Here is a 7382-nt window from a genome sequence, read left to right as displayed (position 1 = left end):
TGAAATCCCATAAATACCGCTACATACGTCACGGTTATAGATTTTTTTTGTGAATGGGCGAATGAAATGATGTTGAATGTCAGTCATGACATTTAGGTGTGGCTGCCTGTCAAGATAAAAGTCATTACAGCAAAGGGACTGTACGCCACGGTTTATAAAGTTATTAGCCAGTGGCAGGAACATGTCAAGAAAAATTCCTACCCGGTAGTGTCATAAGAACATAAGAACATAAGAACGCAGGAGTCTACAAGAGGCCGGTAGGCCTGTACGAGGCAGTTCCTTTGACCCTAAGCTCCCGTGTATCTAACCCCACCTAATATCGCTGTCCATGAATTTATCTAGTCTATTTTTGAATGTGACAATTGTATTGGCACTCACCACATGACTGCTAAGCCTATTCCACTCACCCACCACCCTGTTAGTAAACCAGTTTCTGCCTATGTCCCTGTTGAATCTGAATTTATCCAGTTTAAACCCATTACTTCGTGTCCTAGCCGGTTCTCTTACCAACAAAACCTTATGAATGTCTCCCTTATTAAAGCCCTTCATCCATTTATAAACCTCGATCATGTCTCCACGCACCCTTCGCCTTTCTAGAGAATGCAAGTTTAACTGTTTGAGTCTTCCCTCGTATGGCAAGTTTCTCAACCCCTGAATCATCTTAGTAATCCTCCTCTGCACCGATTCTAACATTTTGATATCCATTCTATAGTAAGGTGACCAGAACTGAACCGCATAGTCAAGATGAGGTCTAATTAATGCTAATTATAGTTTGAGGAAGACTTCGGGGCTTCTGTTGCTTACGCCTCTTGAAATAAATCCCAGTACCCTATTAGCTCGATTTCTAGCTTGAATGCATTGTGCCCTTGGACGGAGATCAGAGCTCACTATGACCCCTAAATCCTCTCGCTTTTAGACCTACTTATGAGAGTGTCATTTAAGCAATAGTTATGTGAGGGGTTGTTCCTACCTACACTCAGAATTCTGCACTTCCCGACATTGAACTCCATCTGCCATTTATCCGCCCAGTCATACAATCTGTTGAAATATGTGAGTGAATGATTAATAATGGAGATGAGAGTGGGAGTTTTGATGCCCGTGGTACTTGACGGCAGGTTAGGTTAGGTAATGTCTGGTTATTAACCAAAAGGGTATTATTATTGCAAAGGTCATAATTTTTTCATGAAACTAGTTTTTCCTGTTAGATATCGATGTGCTTTTCATAAATCAGGCATTTGGTTGCATCAGAAGAATTATTTCAAAAATATCCGATGAAAAGAAATATGAATGAAAGAGTTTTATATCCCCCTTAGAAAAAAACAACAACATCTTAACATCTCTACGATAAATTATGCAGTAAATATGGGTAAAGGGGTACTTTACCCCATTTGGTTATACTAATCTAACCAAACCTAACGTACCGTAAAGTACCCCGGGGGCTGCTCCTCCGTAACGCCTCCCGTTATTAATCATGAGCTCCTCCGCTGTCCTGAAAGCTCGGCCGACTGCACTGACTGATGCAGCTACTTCCTCCCAGGCTTTTTTCTTCCTGACTCCCACAACCTCAAGAGAAAGGCTTCTTGTGATTGGCTGTCTTGCGTGTGACGTCGAGTCAGTGAGTAGCAGTGACGTATCACTCCCTCCCACCAATGAACACGCTTAGTGCGTTAGCAACCGCCACCATCCAGTCCCCGCCATTCTCTTTGGATCGCGCCGAGCGGAGGTTGTTAGTTGGTTGCCTTGAGAGCAGTGGGTTAATCGGACGTTGCTAAATATCAACGGGAAAGCAACCTGCTTCTTGGATGCCGCGCCTGAACAGGCACTACAGAGTTGGGGGAATCACAACTGGAAACTTCCGGTTAAGGGTAGGTCACCGTAGGTGTACATATAGATAGAAAGGAACTTCGTAGAATAGCCTACCCTCAGAGATGCCATGTGTTGGACGCCTGGGCCCGTATCCTCGACAACTATTAATACTAAACTTGGTATTAACTTTCGACTTTGGTATTAACTTCACTCTCAAAGTGTATCCTCAACAACTATTAGCCTAATACCTACTCTTAACTTTGGTATTAACTTGAGAGTGCTGGCGAGGACCTCTAAACACTTAATAGTAAAGTTAATAGTGAGTCCCAGGCCCAGACCCATATCAACATGGCCACCGGACTTCCTCGTCCAGCCCGCCTCCGCAATTTAGAGTTTGATAGGGCGCTTTGGAACTGTATAACGATGGTGAACTTGTCAAGACATACATATTAGACCGTGCAGGAATGGAGTATGTGACTGATTTGGTGAGAAGAGAGCTACAGGATCCAGTTCAAAGGGAGCATTCCCTCACCCCGGGGTTGAAAGTGATTTTGACTTAAAGGTACTTGGCTACAGGAAAAATGCTGCAGTGTTCAAGTGATGAGTTAGGGGGTAAGCCAGAGTAGTGTAAGCAGGGTGATTGTGGAAACTCTGGCCGCCCTCAGTGACCCGTAGGTAGTCGGGAGGTTTATCCAGTCTCCCCTTGATAGGGTGGAGATCCGTGTAAAGCAAGCAGAATTCTACCAACTTGCCGGTGTTGTGGGAGTGATAGACTGCACCCATGTGAAAATAATGGCACCAAAGGAAAACGATGTAGTTTATGTCAACAGAAAAAAAAATAAACATAGCTTGAACATACAATTAGTGTTTGATGCCTTTGTTATTGATTAAAATGTGAAATATTCGAGTTAAGGAAAACAAAACATGGGAAAAAAACTTTTATTTGTAGCAGAAAGGTACACACATGCAAATGAAAAAGATGACATTAAAATTGCATTAAAATGTCATTTAGAATATGATTTATAATTATTGCTGCCGGTTATTCATATTGAGATAATGGTGGTAAGGAAGCTTGTTAGTGACGTCTGCCAGTGTGAGGGAGGAGGAACGAAAGGTCGAGGTGACCACATCGCGAACATCATGACTTATGAGTGAAGTAAAACGAGGTTACTTGGTTTCTGTTTACAAAGTTCCAAGTGGAAAAACAACTTTATTGTGAATTCAGTGTATACTTTTCTGGAGTATTGTGTTTACTGAGTGAATTGGTGACCAATCTGTTGCTATTTGTGTCTTGCTTGAAGATATTCATCATTGGATTCAAAGCTATGGTATTAATGTGCAATAGTCATCATAACAAAATACGTAGTAATTAATTATATATGTCAACCTATTTATTTTCATGAGATCATGGTATGACCACTGAAAAACAGCTTTTTTTTCTTGGCTCCATTACAAATTCAGTATATAATTACTCTATTAGTGGAATCTAGTTATCAGCATCTTTTATTATTATGCCAATATTCTAAGCACTCAACTTGCAAACATGCTTAGGTTTATGTTGTCAGCTTGGGTCGGACTTATGTGAACACTTTACCAAGTGACCTAAGATTACTCAATGCTCGCAAAGCTATGGTATTAACGTGCAATGGTCATCATACCAAAATACGTAGTAATTAATTATATATGTCAACCTAATTATTTTCATGAGATCATGGTATGACCGCTGAAAACATAGCTTTTTTTTATCTTAGCTCCATTACAAATTCAGTATATAATTATTCATATATTCAATAAAGTAGTGGAATCCAGTTTTCAGCATCTTTTATTATTATGCCAATGTTCTAAACACTCAGCTTGCAAACACGCTTAGGTTTATGTTGTCAGCTTGGGTCGGACTTAGGTAAACACTTTACCAAGTGACCTAAGATTACTCAATGCTACCATATAGGTATACTACATCTTTTATTGTGAGTTCATCAGAGAGCACTGGAGAGCAGCATGAGTCTAATTAGGTGCTAATAAAAATCCTGCCTGCATCACAGACTACATAAAATGCAAATATGATCAGTGCCTAAAGGTGTTATAAGCTAAAGATGGGAAATATATCTATATATCTATATATATATATATATATATATATATATATATATATATATATATATATATATATCTATATATATATATAGATATATATATATATGTATATATATATATATAAAACAGTCTGCCCTAATGTCCCTCCCACTTTTGAAGTCCAAATGACGCCCCTGATTGTAACAACGCATCTTGTAACACCCATGACTGGGTGCCGGTGCAAATCTCCTCATTTAACACCGAGAAATTAATCTAGGCTCTAGGGAACTCGGAAAAATCCAAGTTAGAGAGTGCTGGCTGTGGAGATTGAACCAGTGACCTTCGACATACAAAGCCATGTCTGTCAGTCGAGCCAATAAAGGTAAAGGTAAAGTTGGGGCATACGCTGTAGCAGCGCGTGGCCTCGGTGCTCATCTCCGTAACATTGGCCCTTGAGCCTGTGGTGGGAGGGAGCCCATTACCCCGGGACACAGGGCTAGTGTGACATCCGGGTTACCACAGTTTCCCCAGGTAGTCATTTATCGACCAGCCCGAGAGGGAGGATGATCAGCTGGGTGAGCTGCACGCCGACTGCCCAGGCCGGGATTCGAACCCGGGCCCGCGTAGAAGCCAGGCATGCTGACCACTAGACCACGGAGGCGTATTGGAGCCCAATCTCAAGGGAGCCCACTCACAATGGCACATAATTTTTTTTCCGGTAAATTTTGTGCTTTGAATGAATTTGCTAACCATTTCTGTCGAAAAACAGCAGAGATTATTTTTCACCCCTTACACCCTAACCTCCTCAGTAATAAAAAAAAAAAAAATGACAAAATCATAGCCTTGAGGCAGTAATATTCAGCCCCAGCATCAAAAAATTATACTGCTGCCCTATGAAAAGCATCTCTTAACTCCGATGAAGTAGGTGGTGACTGTGGTGGAGCAGCTTCATTGTCATCCTTTGCAGTGGCAGGTGTCATTGGGCCAGCAGATGATGAAGCAGTGGCTGGTGTCATAGGGCCAGCAGATATTGAAGCAGTGGCTGGTGTCATAGGGCCAGCAGATGATGAAGCAGTGGCTGGTGTCATAGGGCCAGCAGATATTGAAGCAGTGGCTGTTGCCGGAGCAGCTAATGGTATCTTTTCCACAAGTAATGAACAATGTGCTGGGATGGTCTCTAGCAATACTGATAGAGTGTGTATCTACAAAGAATATGAATTTAAGAGTGATTAATAAATTGTTTTGATAAGAATATAAAAGTTTTTGCCAAAAACATACAGGCCAGTCAATATTTCACTGTTGCTTGACTGTTGCTGCTGTCCTATCCCTAGCACATCATGTCAATGCTGAATGGCTCTGGTACCCCTTCAAATACATGAGACGAGCAGCCTATGATGTCATACACCAGTTTATCTACCACAGTTAATGTCATAGTTATATAGGCAGGCGCCTGCGTATCTGTGGTGCCACACGTGTGGGGCACTCAGGTGCTGGGGGAAATGTCATTGTTATGAAGGGGCAGGGGTAAACCAGTGTATGCTGTGAGGCCTTGGTAGGGAAATTCCCTGTCTGAACTGTGCAGCTAATCCCCCATACAGTGAGGGCCTTTTTTTACTCCCTCAGGGGCTGTGCAGCTGAGAGAGTGGTGTACATGAATGTGAGTGTGTGAGTAAGTGTGTGCCTGTCTTGGCTAAAACCCTTCACTGGGGGAAGACAACCAAGGTATTTAGATAGATTGATAGTCATTGACAGATGAACATTAAAAAAAAATTATATATCAAATATGCAGCTCACTGCTATGAACTTATTAACTTTAAGCTGAAATAAAGGCATTGTGGCCAGTATAGCTGCATTCTGTGAGCACATAAAAAACTAATATAAGTTTTACATTTAAAGACATAACAACTAAAAAAAATTACCAGTGCCGCTGCTCATTCTTGCACTTGGCAATGCAAGGCTTTGATTTTTGTTGTACGTTGTACCAACGCCTCTCACAGTCATCCTGCGTACGGGGTCCACTCCCAGGGAAGGCACTGTCAGGGTATAAATGTGAAGCAAGTTTCTTAATCGTTTCACTATGGCATGCTTTTTATTTCCCATAACTTCTCCAATAACATTTAATACATGCTGTGATGGAAAGCTAAATCAGTACTACCAATATATTATTTACATGCATCATAAGACATTAACTTTTTAGTTATGAACATGGCCATAAATACTACTTTTCATTACCTACTTTTCTAAAATGCTTTTCTCTAAGTAGGAGGATATTACACAATACAGCTATACAAAAAAAAATTCAAAGCATTAATCTTAATTCCATTCTTTTGAGTACTTCTAACCTAACATTATATCACCAGAAACTGTTTGACCAATGCTATCAAAATAATATTTTAATCTTACTTTACCATTCTCATCAAATCTACCTATTCCGATATAGTCTTAACATAAAATATTTGTAAAAGTGTTGACAGCCTGGCATGCCCAACCCACCCACCCCCCCAAAAAAATCTAAATAAGGAATAAATAAAATAACAGGTAAATATGACTTGACTGTTATACTAACCCCCTTTCCACCCTAACAAACTTGGGGACCTACCATGTTAGGTTAGGACGTGTTTGGTAGGACATGTTTAGCAGGAGTTGGTTTAGTTATGTTAGATTGTTGAGGGAGTGGGGGTTGCAGCAGAAATGGTCATGATGATGCTATTCACATGGAGCAGTAGGAAAAAGTATATCCTGTTTGGAAACTCTGTGTTTGTGTTTGTATACAAATATACCCATTTGACGAGGTTAGGTTAGTTTGCAAGTTACTTGAATCATGGATATGTGAATATGTAACAAAAAAAATAAAAGCGTTAACCTTAATTTCATTATCTTGAGTACATTCCAATCTAGCATTATATCACCATAATCTGTTTGGCCAATGCTATAAATATACTATTTTAATCTTACTTTACCGTTCTCACAAAACCTACCTATTCCCATATAGTCTTGACATAAAGTACTTGTAAAAGTGTCCATAGTCTGGCATGCCTAGCATCCGCCCCCAATAAAACTAAATAATAAACAAATAAAAATAAATAAAGAATAAAAAAAGGGTAAATATGCCTTAACTATCTATACCAACCCCCTCTTCCCCGCCAACAAACTTGGCATGTTAAGTTAGGATGTGTTCGGTAGGACGGGGCAGGTTTGGCACTTGGGGACCTACCATGCTAGGTTAGGATGTGTTAGGTAGGACAGGTTTAGCAGGAGTTGGTTTAGTTATGTTAGATTGTTGAGGGAGTGGGGGTTGCAGCAGAAATGGTCATGATGATGCTATTCACGTGAAGCAGTAGGAAAAAGTATGTTCTGTTTGGAAACTCTGTGGTTGTGTTTGTATACAGAAAATACCCATTTGACGAGGTTAGGTTAGTTTGCAAGTTATTTGAATCATGAATATGTGAATATGTAACAAAAAATTTAAAGCATTAACCGTAATTTCATTATCTTGAGTACAT

At 40.3% G+C, this 7382-nt stretch overlaps 1 long non-coding RNA gene across 1 annotated transcript; it reads left to right on the top strand.

The window, feature by feature from the left end:
* Window positions 1-1948: 1948 nt before the first annotated feature.
* On the top strand, window positions 1949-3614 carry LOC126993089 (uncharacterized). The gene is made up of 2 exons (XR_007747344.1): window positions 1949-2865; window positions 2921-3614. It is a non-coding gene; the product is annotated as an uncharacterized LOC126993089 (long non-coding RNA).
* Window positions 3615-7382: the final 3768 nt, after the last annotated feature.

Source organism: Eriocheir sinensis, unplaced genomic scaffold, assembly GCF_024679095.1.
Source record: "Eriocheir sinensis breed Jianghai 21 unplaced genomic scaffold, ASM2467909v1 Scaffold558, whole genome shotgun sequence".
In the NCBI taxonomy this organism is placed as follows: Eukaryota; Metazoa; Arthropoda; class Malacostraca; order Decapoda; family Varunidae; genus Eriocheir; species Eriocheir sinensis.
This window is presented reverse-complemented; position numbering and strand designations above follow the sequence as displayed.